Source organism: Gracilinanus agilis, chromosome 1 (genome assembly GCF_016433145.1).
Source record: "Gracilinanus agilis isolate LMUSP501 chromosome 1, AgileGrace, whole genome shotgun sequence".
In the NCBI taxonomy this organism is placed as follows: Eukaryota; Metazoa; Chordata; class Mammalia; order Didelphimorphia; family Didelphidae; genus Gracilinanus; species Gracilinanus agilis.
In genome coordinates this window covers 120,082,122-120,096,047 of record NC_058130.1, presented here as the reverse complement: position 1 = coordinate 120,096,047, position 13,926 = coordinate 120,082,122, and the positions used below count along the sequence as shown (strand labels likewise).

Genomic DNA, 13,926 nt, shown 5'->3' with positions numbered 1-13,926 from the left:
AAATCCTACCATCCCTCCCCCCAACATATATACAAATTATCTACAAGCTACAATTTGAACTTTTTAATCTTCTCTTCAAAATCCTCCAGAATCTGGCACCAACCCGCCTTTCTAAATTCATCTCATGTTAAACAATTTTTTAATCCTCTCCTGCAGTCAAATTACATTCTCACCAGTGTCTCTGAGCACTTCCTTAGCTTTGTTCACACTATCCTATGGCCTCCCCATCTCTAATGTCCTTATTTCTTCCACTTGATCTGAACTCTGTCCATATATCATGTTCCAGATCAAATCTACTTTAACCATGAAACTATACCTGACCAAAGAACTTATGATGACTACTCTTTTTCTCCCCTGAACTCTCATGGAATGTATTATGCATTTTTATACATTTGTATATATCACTATTTAAAGATTTATGTTGTCTGTCCAATAATTTTGAAAGATTCTTCAACACAAGGAGCAAATTATGAATTTCTCTCTTCTTTCACTAGCTACTTATGCAAAGTTCCTTACAAAAGAGATACTTAATAAGTTTGATTAGCTGAAAAAGGATATTACAAAAGAATGTCAAAATATTACTGAAAACACTAGATACAAATTCATATCATTAGTTTTATCTCTTTTTATCAAAGCATTACAATCCTATGATTATGGATTTAGAGATGGAAGGAAGATTAAAATCCAATTCCATTATTTTACAGGTGTGAAACTGAAGGTCAAAGAAGTTAAATGAATTGCCTGTGGTCACAAAGGAAATAAAATGCTATCTATGTCAAGTCACAAAGAATTTATTTAGAGTTTACTATTTACCAGGAGCTGTGCAAAGTGTTAGGGACACAAAGAAAAATTTAAAAAGTCCCTGCTCCCTGTCTAATGGAGGATAGAACATGCAAATATTATCTACAAAAGCGATGTGTATATGTAGATATGTATATTGTAATGGCCATGATTTTAAGTGGAGTGAAACTGCCTCACAGAATTCAACAGGATCCCCCAGAAATCCAGGAGAGAGGGCTGTTGGAGCATTTAAGAATGTGACTTTAAAAGCCAGGACTCCCATTTTGCAAGGACACTCTTTTGGTATTCAAGGGAGGCTGGAAAGAAGTGTAGGATTGCTCTGTTTGTTAGCTCATCTCTGACCTCAGGGAGCAGGGAGTTGCTTTGCTGTTTACTCCATACAGACTATACCAGGCTGTGTGCACTGGGATAATATCTCACTTGCAATATTTCAACTTATCTCTAGTATAAATAGGTCTTTAATCAAGATTACCTTCACCATATTAAACTTAATAACATTAGATTAAGAGAAAAGTTAGTTTGTGAGGGAGATAGAAGTTAAGTTATTCAAACACATTCCCCTCTCGCAAATATGTATCTAACAAGTTTCCGGAAGATACTAGGTAGCTTGCCTCACCACCAACCCTAAAATTTACCTCCCTTTTCCCGTTTTATCACTGCCATAGCCCTTGTCCTTTACTTCAACAATTAATGCTGCTTCCTTGGTTCATAAGCTAATACATGGTCTTTCTCCTTGGCTCACATACAGATAAACTAGAGGAACTATTGAAATTGGAGCAGTTATGGTCATAGCATCCTGACTTCACACTGTTGCTATATCTAGTGTTACTGTCCTTGTTGTTGTTATTGTTGTTGTATCTAGAATTATAAAAGGTGTGTCTCCTGTTTTTATTATAGTTGTTCCTGTTATTAAAATTAATTTGTGATTTGTAATGACAGTTCCTAACAATGTGGCCTAGTTTGTGACACAGGTAGCAACACTTAACATTGTTGTTGTTACTGCTATAGAATTGTCTTGGTCTACTGTGGCTTTTACGGTTTTGTGTTTGTAAAGCCATGCTTTTAATCTCTTCAATTTCTTTTGTCTTCTTTACCTCGTTGAGCTGTTTCTTCAACTCAGCAATAATATTATCTTTTTTTGGTCATAAGGGACTTTGGTTATTAGTATGTATTTAATTTGTTACTAAGCATAACATGTTATCTTTAATAAAATATGAAATGAATGTATCAACAAAAATAATAATATTATCTTTTTCTTTGTCCTCAGTGGTTTTTGATTGTTTGGGCTCAGTTTCTCTAGACTCATGTACGTAAGAAGCTGTTTTTCTAAGGTCTTCAATAGATAGGGATTCCCACTGTGGGCAATTCAAATGGAAGTATTTTTGAATGGGACTTGCACTTCCCTTTACAAATTGCCTCCTAATTTGCTGGATGTTATCTTCATTCATGTTCCTAAATCCAAGTATGGTCTCTCCAGGTTCTACAAGTCTATCCAAAAATAGGCTTGTGTGCTCATCCTCCTCCTGCCTCAGTTTCTCAAAAGAGATATAAGCATTTGAGTGATGTGCATGGATTCTCATTGTCTCAGCTAAATCTTCTCTACACCTTTTCAAATATATCATATTAGCATGGGATGAGAGTTCTAGGTCCTGGTGTTGCCCTGGCCAAGAGGCTAAGTTGGGGTTGCTCCTACTTTCTGCAATAAATTTTCGCCAGGGGTGTACAGCTCAGGCAAAAGTAGTTCCACGTCTTCAAAAGTTGGATTATAGAGATGCATGGCCTTTTTATAATTTTTGATTGACTTGTGTGGACTTAAATGATACTGTGGGAATCTCCTTTTTAAGATCTCTAGGTCTCTCCCAGAAAATGGCTTGTACCCCTTAACATGTACAATTCCTGAGTCAGGTTGGATAATGGTTCTGTCTGTTATTGGCAATATAAACACAGCTACAGACTCAGCCCCTTTTATCTCTTTTTCATTGTTTGTATCTTTGGCCTTATCTTTGGTATCACCTTGGATTGTCTCCTCAATTAATTCCAGCTGTAAAATGGTCTTAGCATCTAGTTCTTTGCCTTCCCTTATTTGCCTGTTAATCTCAATAAGTAGCTTCACTTGCTCTTTCAGTGTCTCAAGAACTGGGTTGTTGTCCTATGCCTTGCCAAAAGTATGTCCGATTAACATTCCCAGAACCCAATAAGGCTGAAATATTGACACTAATATTGCCCCACCATTTGGTATATATGCCAAGGCTTTCCCAATGGTTATAGTCAGCCATTGGTATGAATCATATATCCTAAACAGCTCCACAAAGAATTGGAGTATTAAAATCAGTCATAAATTATAAAAACATTTCCAAAGACTGTAAAGCAACAAAATACTACTTCCTTCTGTGACTAGCATCCTATTTAGGGAATTAGCCATGATGTAATCTGCTTCTTTAGGTTCAAAAATCTTAGGCTGACTAGCTAAGCTAATACGATGTATAGAAAGTTTTGTTTTGGCTCCACCTATTATTCTTTGGTCCCTAATGAAAAGAGTTCATGGGAAAGGTAAATGAAGTTGAGGTGGTGGACTTATGCTTTAAAATCATTAAAATTCTACTCCTATTGGGTTTCTTCACACCTTTATATACCTACAATAAATTATGTTTACTACAGTACTAAAAAATCTTCACATACAAACCAGTAGCTCTGCTGAGGACATGTAACATAGAACAGTGATCTAATTTTTGGACATTTTTTATTCAAATATTTAGGTAACAGTGACAGAAAAGACAAGTTTGGTTCTGCTTTAATTTTAGAGACTGGGCTATAAAGGGTTTTGTTTTCTGATATTTCAACTCAGTTATCACACAGGCATTTTGTTTTTCTGCTTCAAAGATATAACAGGTACACAGAGCTATGCAGGAAGGTTACAAGAGCTCTGTCTTTAAATTAAATGTTAAATTAACTGAAAATATTCCAGTCTAATCAGTCCTAGTGAACCTAACACAGTCAGGATGTCTAATGTAGACAGTCAGAAACAGGGCAAAAATATCTATGTAACTTGAGTATATATTACTGCCTTTTAAAAAAGTTTTATAATTCTGACTGAACAATAATTTCATGAGGATATCACTCCTTGGTCTACATTTCTCAGGTTTAATTATCCTTTTTATTTGTTTCTTGGGTACTATTTCATTTTTTAAAAACCCATCTTTATGACAATTAACTTGGTTCTTCTATATTTCAAAAGGTCTTTCCCAATAAGAGATTATCTAATGGTACAGTGGTAAAAAAGAACTGTTACAGATATGGCCATGCAGAAAGACAAAGGGTTCAGTCTTGCCCATGTCCTCACTTATGGCAATTAAGAGGTACGAGTCAGCATGGAATGCTATTGTTGTCCTGAGAGGTAGATAAAGTTCCTAAATATCAAGTCTATAACTAAGAAACACTAAGTTTCTCCTGTGTGGTAGAGAGAATATGCTTGCAGTGGAATGGCTTATGGCATTTGGCATTGGTCAGGGAAGGGTAATACTGCCTTTAGTTGTGGTAGGCAAAACAAAGACCAATCATGGATCCAACCAGCACGTCTTGCCAGTGGTTTTTGTAATCACAGGTTCAGGAAAGAGCAATGACCACTGCAAAGAGGAGAGGTGACAGAAAGGCACAGAGCTGCCAGGATTGTCCACAGCCTTGTGGACGGAAGCAATGCAACTTCCCCACCAGGTAGAAGGATGTGAAGGCCAGTCCAGCAAATGCAACTTCCCATGATCAGCTTTACTGTGTTGCTGAAGAATCCATTTAAAGCAAGGGTAAGGCTGACAGCCAGGCAGGCTTGCTTGGTGTCAGCCCCATTTGCTTTAAACATAGGCTTGGTGGGGAAGTGGTCATTCTCCAAGTAGGAGTTGTGGTAGAGCCACATCTCTTCAAGCTGGATGAGCCTCTGGAAAGGTGGTAGAAGTTCCATCACCACAAAGGCCATGAAGAGTACAATCCTCACACCAACTTTGGGTCCCAGAGTGGCCACTGCTGCTGCTGCTGTTATAGCCTTCCCCATTGAACTCTTTTCATTAGGGACCATATTTTTTTCACAAATTTCTCAGAATTCTTCAGGATCATTGTATTGCTGTTAGTAGCAAAGCCTTTCACATTTGATAATTCCCCTATATGGCTTAAACAGAAAAAAATTAAAGGAGCCTACAGCGCTATCCCTTAGTGCAGGGTTAGATGTGGTTTGGCAACTCCATTGTTTATATCCTCTCCTAAGTCATAGTTCAAAGATAGAGAAGAGTGCTTTCAGGAATGAGAGAAGAAAAGAAAGGAAAAGCCCCAGATGTAGATCTTAAAACAGCAATGTGAAAAAAACTAAAGTTTGGGATAGTACCCTGCCCATGCCAAGAACAGCTACCTACTTTAACATAAAAATCAAAGTAAAGAAATAAACTGACAAAAAGAGCAAACAACAACAACAACAACAACAACAACAATCTATTCTGCTGATAGGGAAGATCAAAATACAAATTCAGAAGAAGAAAATGATGTCAAAACAACTACATGCAAAGCATCAAAGGGAAATATAGGAACTGACAGAGGCCCAAGAAGAATTCCTAGAATAGGTAAAAAACATGATTTTCAAAATCAAATAAAAATTGGAGAGGCAAAATTGGCAAAGGAAATGAAAACAGTGCAAGGTAATTATGAAAAGACTATTAATAAGGGGGCAGCTGGGTGGCTCAGTGGAGTGAGAGTCAGGCCTAGAGACAGGAGGTCCTAGGTTCAAACCCGGCCTCAGCCACTTCCCAGCTGTGTGACCCTGGGCAAGTCACTTGACCCCCATTGCCCACCCTTTCCACTCTTCCACCTATGAGACAATACACCGAGATTAAGGGTTAAAAAAAAGACTATTAATAGCTTGGTTTTTTAAAAGGCACAAAAATGCTTAAAAAATTAACTCATATAAAAAACCAGAGCTGTTTAAGTGGTAAAAAAAAAGGTAAAAAAAACTACACTGACAAAAAAAACTTTCTTAAAAAGCAGAATTGTCCAAATTGAAATATAGGTACAAAAGCTTAATGAAGAAAATAATTTAAGATCAGAATTGAAAAAATAGAAGCTAATGACTCCATGAGATTTCCAGAAATAATAAAAAAAATTAAAGGAATGAAAAACTAAATAAAATGTGAAATATTCCATTGGAAAAGCATCTGATGTGGAAATAGATTGCTGAAAGGTATTTAATAATTATTGAACTACCTGAAACCATGATCAAAGAACCTAGACTTCACATTTCAAGAAATTTTCAAAAAAATCTGTCCTGATATTCAAGCACCTAGTAAAATGGAAAGAATCTGCAAATCTCCTCAGAAGCCTCTAAATGAAATCTCCCTGAAATATTACAGCCAGATTCCTGAGGATTACAATCAAGAATAATCTACCCAGCAAAACTGAATACAATCCTTCAGGGTAAAAATACATATTTTTTGAAATGGAGAACTTTCAAGGATTCTTGATTAGAAGACCAGACATGACTAGAAAAATAACTTTTAAAAAATAAGAAAAGAGAAACATAAAAAGATTTTAAAAAGGAAATCTTGACAAATACAATAGGATGAAATTGCATACATTCCTCTATGGGAGGATAACACTTGAAACTCCTAGATAGTGTATCATTTTTAGGTTTTTTTTAGGGTAGTGAAGACTTTATATACCCAGAGGGGAAAGGAGTGAGTCAATTACTTTGGGATGATCTCAAAAATGGACAAGTGAGATAGAGGGAAGCATTGTTATAAAAGGAAAAGGAGAGGAAGAATGTACTCTAAAATTGTCCATACACTTCAACCTGGCAATGTCATTAGTAGGTCTGTATACCAAAGAAATAAGGGGGAAATGTCCTCTTTGTTCAAAATGTGTATAAAAATATTTATAGCAACTTTTTTGTGGAAACAAAAAACTGGAAATTGAGGGGATGCCCATAAATTGGGAAAGAATTGAATAAGCTGTGATTAAGATATGATTGTGGTGAAATACTATGATTGTGATGGAATACTATTGTGATTTAAAGAAATGGCAAGAGGACGCTTTCAGAAAAAAAAAGCTTGGGAAGAAATAAGAACTGTTGAAAAGTTGAGTAAACAAAATAAGAGAATACTGTATATAGTAACAGTAATACTGTATGATGATCAACTGTGAAAGACATAGCTACTCTTATTAGACAATGATCCAAAGAACCTTAGATAAAATATTCTATTCACCGCCACAGAGAGGACTGATGGACTCAGTGCACATTGAAGTATACTTTTTTTGCTTTAGTATTTTTCTTACATTTCTGTGTATATGTGTGTCTTCCACATGACTGATATAGAAATGTTTTTTATGTATGACTTCACAAGTATAACTGATATATTACTCATCTTCTCAATGGATGGGGAAAGACAGGAAAGCTGAAAAGAATTTGCAATGCAACATTTTAAAAAATATGAATGTTAAAATTTTTTAATTAATTGGGCAATATTTAACGAAATATAATTGGAAAAAATAAGTAGTTAATGATTTAATTTATGGAATTCTAATTGTGGTAGTTATGCTATATAACAGTGATGGAGAACCTATGACACAAGTGCCAGAGATAGCATGCATAGACCACTCTGTGGGCACACATACCAAGGATCCAGTGCCCCAAGGACCCAGTGCCCCCAGGTCCCAGTGCCCCTGTCCCTGAAGCACTAAGTTTGCCAGAGCTCCTCCCCTCCCCCTCTCCCCAGTAAGAGTTAGTAAGCAGCTCTCTTCAAGACAGTATCCCTTTCAGGACAAGATTGTTTCATCCCATTCATAATACAATGGCCTCTTAATTACCCTTGGCCTGAATGAGACAGAAACAACTTATGTTTTTACTGTCAGAAGCAATCACTGTCTTTACTATACAAAGTATTTTGGAGATTTGTGGATGTGTCTTTTCAGTTTGTACTTTAAAATGTTCAAAACTGTAGTCTAGTGATTTAGGAATAAGTTTTAAGAACCCAAAGCTAGGCTAATAGCATCTTCAATGTTTTACAGATAGATCCCTTCCCTAGTTTCTTTCTCAAGGAAACTTGGCCTTAATTTGCATTCTTAGTCCCTTTACTTCTTACTAGCCTGTTCAATTTACATTCAAAGACCTGCTTGCCTGAGGGAGAAAAGGTGGGCTAGAAGCTATGGAAAACACAATAGTGACTTGTCAGAGGTAGCAATCTCCCACTCAGCCCTGCTTCCAAATTAAAACCATACTTCAACCCTTGACCACTTGTTAAAAGGTTAATTTGGAGGATACCCACTTCAGGAAGACTGCAACATGATGGGGTGAATGTGTCAGGATGATGTCATTTAATCTGAGTGCTATGTTTTCCACGGGATTTTCCTGTAAACTGGGGAATTTTTGCTTTTTTCCCCCCTAGGTCTAAAGGATCATAACTCACTTACTTAAAGGGGAGCAGAGTGCCTGCGCCCTTTACCTCTCCCTCTCCTCAAGCCCAAGCCTGACTCCATCACCTGTCCCCCTGCCCAGCAATCCAGTGGGAGTGCTCCCTCTCCTGGGTGTAATAAGGGGTGGGGTCAGGCACTCCATTTCTAGAAGGTTCCCCATCACTGCTATATTACACTCCATCACTGTGAGCTATCAATTAGTGAAAATTGAAATATTATTCCTAGTGGAACTGCAGGATCAAATTCCCAAGAGACTCTGGTCACAACTTTTACTTTCACAACACTTTCTAAAGAGACTTTATGTACAGATGGTCAAAATTTTTCTTCCTTCTTCTGGATGTACTATATTGTTGATTCATTAACATTAAACTTACAGCCATCAGCACTGTCATTCATGCCTGAATGAAGTTTACATGCATATATTTTCTCTGCCAGGCACATCACCACTTTCCTTCTTGTGCTAAGGAATACTAGACAACACTTAACCATTATGCTTGGGCACAACAAAATCAACAACAAAAAGCACAAAAATTTGAAAAGTGGTATAAATAGAATGGAAAAAGACATTTGTTTACATTGTGAGAGATGAAAAAAGAAAGCAGAGTTTTGCCTTGTTTGAATTAAGCTGGAATCATCTATTTCATGTAGCTGAAAATTTCACCCATTTTGATCATGTCTATGAATGACCACAAAAGAGCCATAAATATTTATTTCAGGTTTACAAAAATATTTTATCAAGTAAGTGAATTCACAGATACAGAATTCACAAATATTATCAACTACATTTGATTTTTACATGTCTATGTCTGGGATTATATAAATTAATGTAACAAATGAAATATAGATGTTGCATAAATGTTTATTTAAATAACATTATGGTGATTATTTCATACAGCCCCCCTCATTTTTATGTAAGTGGAAACTGAGACCCAAACAGATTAAAAGTCATTTTCAAATCTGAATTTCCAGATCAAATAAAGAAATGACTGAGTCAATGTGACATACTCTGGGGGTGGGAGGGATGCTTGCTTAGGATAGTGAAATATATATCTTGGTCTGAACTCTAAAATGTAAGTACTTGAGGGCAGCGACTATGTCTCTCAATGCAGTTCTCCTTTCTTTTGGTAAAAAAAAAATTATTTTTTATATGATTGATGAATATGCTGATGATCATTATAAAACTGATGATGAAAATCAAGTATATAATAAGCAATATTTATGTAAGAATTGTAAGATGATTTTTATATACTATATTAATTCATGTCAGGGTCCTGGATTAAAGAGACTCCAACCATTTTGTTAACCTTTACATTACGTTTGTTCTTAAGAACACCATGAAAATCTCCCCCCAATAAAACCTGATTAGTAGATAAGGATTTTCCTGCTGGATACATGACTACCTCCCTATACTTTATGGGAGGTAGGAGGTTTTGAAGTCTTAATGGACAACCTCTTTATCAATTAGAGATATCTTGGAATGTCCAAAGGAGAGATTGACTAATGAGCTCCCAAATTTTTTATATGGACCAACATGAAAAGAACCTCCTACTTTTTTATCATTGATAGTATCATTGAGCTATTGATTTATTGGTTAAATGCTAGCCTAATCAGTAAATTCATATTCTTAACCCAAAACCAGCCTTGTGAATATTTTAATCATCACAGAGTATTATGACAAGGGGAAGAGAGTTTTGCATTTTTGTTCCAGTAATCAAAGGAAGTGTACAATAGAACACTTTTAGAAACACATGATAAATATTATGGCAGTATACATTTTAATCTATCTAGTTACTTTTCAGTTATTTTCTTAATTTTAAATTGTGCTTTTAACAAATCATTGAAGCACATTTCTATGATGTGAACTTTGATTACAGTGAAATTTTATTCAAATCTTAAAAAAGGTCATATTATATAATGCTTTTAAATGTAGAATATAAGTAAGGAAATGCACTGTAAGTTAAAAGCCCTGGCACAACTAAGTCAAGGAAATGTAATTTTGGAATTAATTTTAAAGACTTTAAATCCAGACTAAATCTCTCTCTCTCTCTCTCTCTCTCTCTCTCTCTCTCTCTCTCTCCCCTTCTCCCTCTCTCTCTCTCACACACAGACACAGACACACTCTCTCACTATCTCCCTCTCACTCACACACACATACACACACACACTCACATACATAACGTTTTTCATAATTTACAAGACACTTTTATGTCAAAGAAGGATGTACTAAATATTAAGGAAACGAATTATCTGAATAAAAAGTAAAATGTGGAACTAACATCTGAAAACACTCCCCTCCCTCAAAAAAAGGACTCTACTTCACACACTAAATATATTATTTGATTTTCAATTCCTTAAGAAACAGTTCAGTCTTAATAATGCCAATTCTCAGATAGCATTTTCTAAACAACAAAAAAGTATTCTATGTCACATAAACAATTTCCTTTCTCAGCCTTTATTCTTATGAATTCACAAAACAAAATGTATCTATTCTTAAATCATGTTATTTTTTAGATATTACTTTGAATTTATATAAAACAAATAGTCTGCCAAAATATCTAGTGGCACATTTACTTAAACCACATTTCTCCATATTTAAAACTAAAAGCATCTCAAAAGCTACTATCCTGAATGAATTTTAAAATGCCTATTTGCTGAATTCTGCTTGGAATATACCATTTATACTAGGCAATGAATAAGCTTATTCCTCAATGGGTAAGTTGAACTAGATATAAACAAATAGTTATGAACAACAACTACAATTTCCAAAAGAATTGTAATTTACTAAAAGATAAAAGACTCCTTCATATCACTAATAATAAAACAAATGCCAAAGAAAAAATTCTCAGGCTTTGTCCCAAATCCAGCAAATTGCCAAAAATAAACAAAGTTGAAGGTAGTCAGTGTTTGAGGGGCATAAGGAAAAAAGTTTCTCTAAGGCACTATTGGTCCAACCATTCTAAGGAGTACTTTAGAATTGTGCCATAAAATGATTTAAATCTCCATTCATTTTTTGGACAAGAAACCCACTGATAGGCATATATCCCAGTGAAGTCTAAGATAAGAAAAACAGTCTCAATTCTGAAGGTATAGCCTTGGGGAGAATAGGCACTCTTCATTTCTATAGTAATATGTGAACAGATGATTTATTTTAGTGATAAATGTGTATATGAAAAAGGAAAATCAGAAAAACAAAAAAATCTAAAAATACATTTTAAAACAACTATATGAAATATATTCAAAATCATTAATATTGTAAAAAATGAATAGTAACTCTCCTAAGAGCTTTCACCTCATACCCCTCAGACTGGCCAAGACGAACTGAATAGAAAACAAAAATGCTAGAAAGGCTGTGTGAAAATTAATGCACTATTACAATAATGAACTTTTGCTGTTACTATGAATTGGTTTCACCAATCTAGATAGCAAACTATAACAATTGTTTAATAGTTACTAAATTCCACGTACCCTTTGACCCCATGATACCATAGTTTATCCTGAAGATAACAAAAAAGAATAAGAAAAATGACCCATGTAGATGAACATTTTTCTCATAGTGGCCCTAAACTTAAAATTAAGGAAGTGCATCAATTTCAGAAGGGCTGAAAAAAAAAGTATGGTCTATCTTTGTAATAGAATACTGCTGCCATATAAGAAATGGGAAAAAAGTATGGTTTCAAGAAATCTTGCATGAATTAATATGATATACAATGAATAGAAGCAGAATATTTTTGTAAATGAATATTAACTTTGCAAGGAAAAATGACTAACAGAATTAAGAACTCTGAAATTCTAAGAATTCTTTTTTCCCCATATGATTTTGTTAGTATTCAGCAAGAATGGATATTGACTGTTGTTATCTTTAAAGATGAACACGAATGCAGATGATGTCATGTGATTTATTACTTGATTATTTGGGTATATTATTTGGTGTTTTGTTTTTATAAGATTATTTACTTACAAAAATGAATTATATGGAAATACGCTTTGCTTGATAATATATTTAAAACCCAGACTGAATTATTTGTCAACTAGAGGAGGAGGAAAGAATAAGGTGGGGAGACAACACGGATCATATAATTTTGAAAAACTTAAAAAAACCGCATACGAAGTGGATGAGTAAAATGACAAATACAGCTATCCTTTACCAGAAATTCTGTGATGATTATTTACATAGTTCTTTCTTCTCCACTATATTTTCAAATATGATAGACTTGCCAATTTCCGAAGATTAACTCTTAACAGATGTAAACCTCATGCTAGCTACAAACACTGGCTAAAGAATGAAAGAACATAGCTGAGTTCAGCTCTATTACTCTAAAAAATTTTATTCTAAAAAATGGCCTAAAAGCAAAGGACTGCACTTGGATTGCCATTAGACAGATACTAAAAGCCAAAATTGAACACAGTGAAATTGGGCAAAGAAAAATTAACTAATGAAAACAGCACTAATGATGTAGTATGGTCTAGTAGAAAGAGGACTGGATATGGGAAAAGAAATAGTTTCAAATTTTGACTGACTTCATAATCTTAATGAGATACATAAATTTTCTAAGTCGCCATTTTACTTATAAAGTGAGATTCAGTTTATTAAGTTGTTTTTGAAGAAATCTCTCAGGAAAAGAGATTTAGAGCCAAAAATACACCTAACCATCCATCTACTATGTCCATATTATTTTACAGAAAAGAAAACTGAGATCTTTTGTGATTATACAAATTGTACATTTAAGTTGTACAGTTAAGTTAATGTGTAATTGTTTTTATCAATTGCAAACTTTATTGATTTATTCAAATTCCTCTTCTATATAGGGTTAATTATACTTAAATTATAAATCCTACTAATCAAAGGACCTTTGTCACCTTCCCTAAAGATGATCTTACTTGAATCCAACAGATTTTAATATAAAACCAAAAACACTTTTGACTGAAAAGGAAGTGGTAATCACAATGATTTGTCTGTTCCTATCCTAGGTATGAGAATAACTATATTAATTTAGATTAATGTGGAAAGAATAAGAGGGTCATTCAGTCATTTCAGTCATGTCTGATTCAGTGACCCCATTTGGGGTTTTCTTAGCAAACATTCTAGAGTTGTTTGCAATTTCCTTCTCCAGCTCATTTTATTGAGGAAACCTCTAGCAAACAGTGGTTAAATAACTTGACCGGATGCATGCAACTAGTAAGTGTCTGAAGTCAAATTTGAACTCAGAAAGATGAGTCTTCTTGACTCCAGGCACCGTGTACCATAAAGAAGGTTAGATAAGCAACAGTTGGGGAAAGAAATGAAAAAAAAGTCAAAGGATAACAATAAATTACTCTTGTTCATTTGGTCATAAAGTTTCCAAATTAAACATGCTAATACAGAGCAAAAATTTTCTCCTTGTAAATAAATTTGACTTTTGTGACAACAAGTTTCATAAAAAATGGACTATTTTTTGTTCCTGTGATATTAAGGAAGAAATTGGAATAAATATATTTATGGTGAAAGAACTTTAACATGGAAGAGACTTTGGAAATCCTCTAGACAAATTACACTCATTTATAGAAAATAAAAGTTATCCATAAGTCTTTCTCCATAACCAAATGGCTAGCTAGTGAGAAATATAGCTGGGGTTAGGATTGAGTTTCTTGACTATGATTTTAGTGATCTAGAAACTAAATAATATGGCCAACTGGTATATATCA

General features: G+C 34.5%; 1 pseudogene; it reads right to left on the bottom strand.

Moving 5' to 3' along the window:
- Nucleotides 1–4,227: 4,227 nt before the first annotated feature.
- On the bottom strand, nt 4,228–4,843 carry LOC123248327 (annotated as a pseudogene).
- Nucleotides 4,844–13,926: the final 9,083 nt, after the last annotated feature.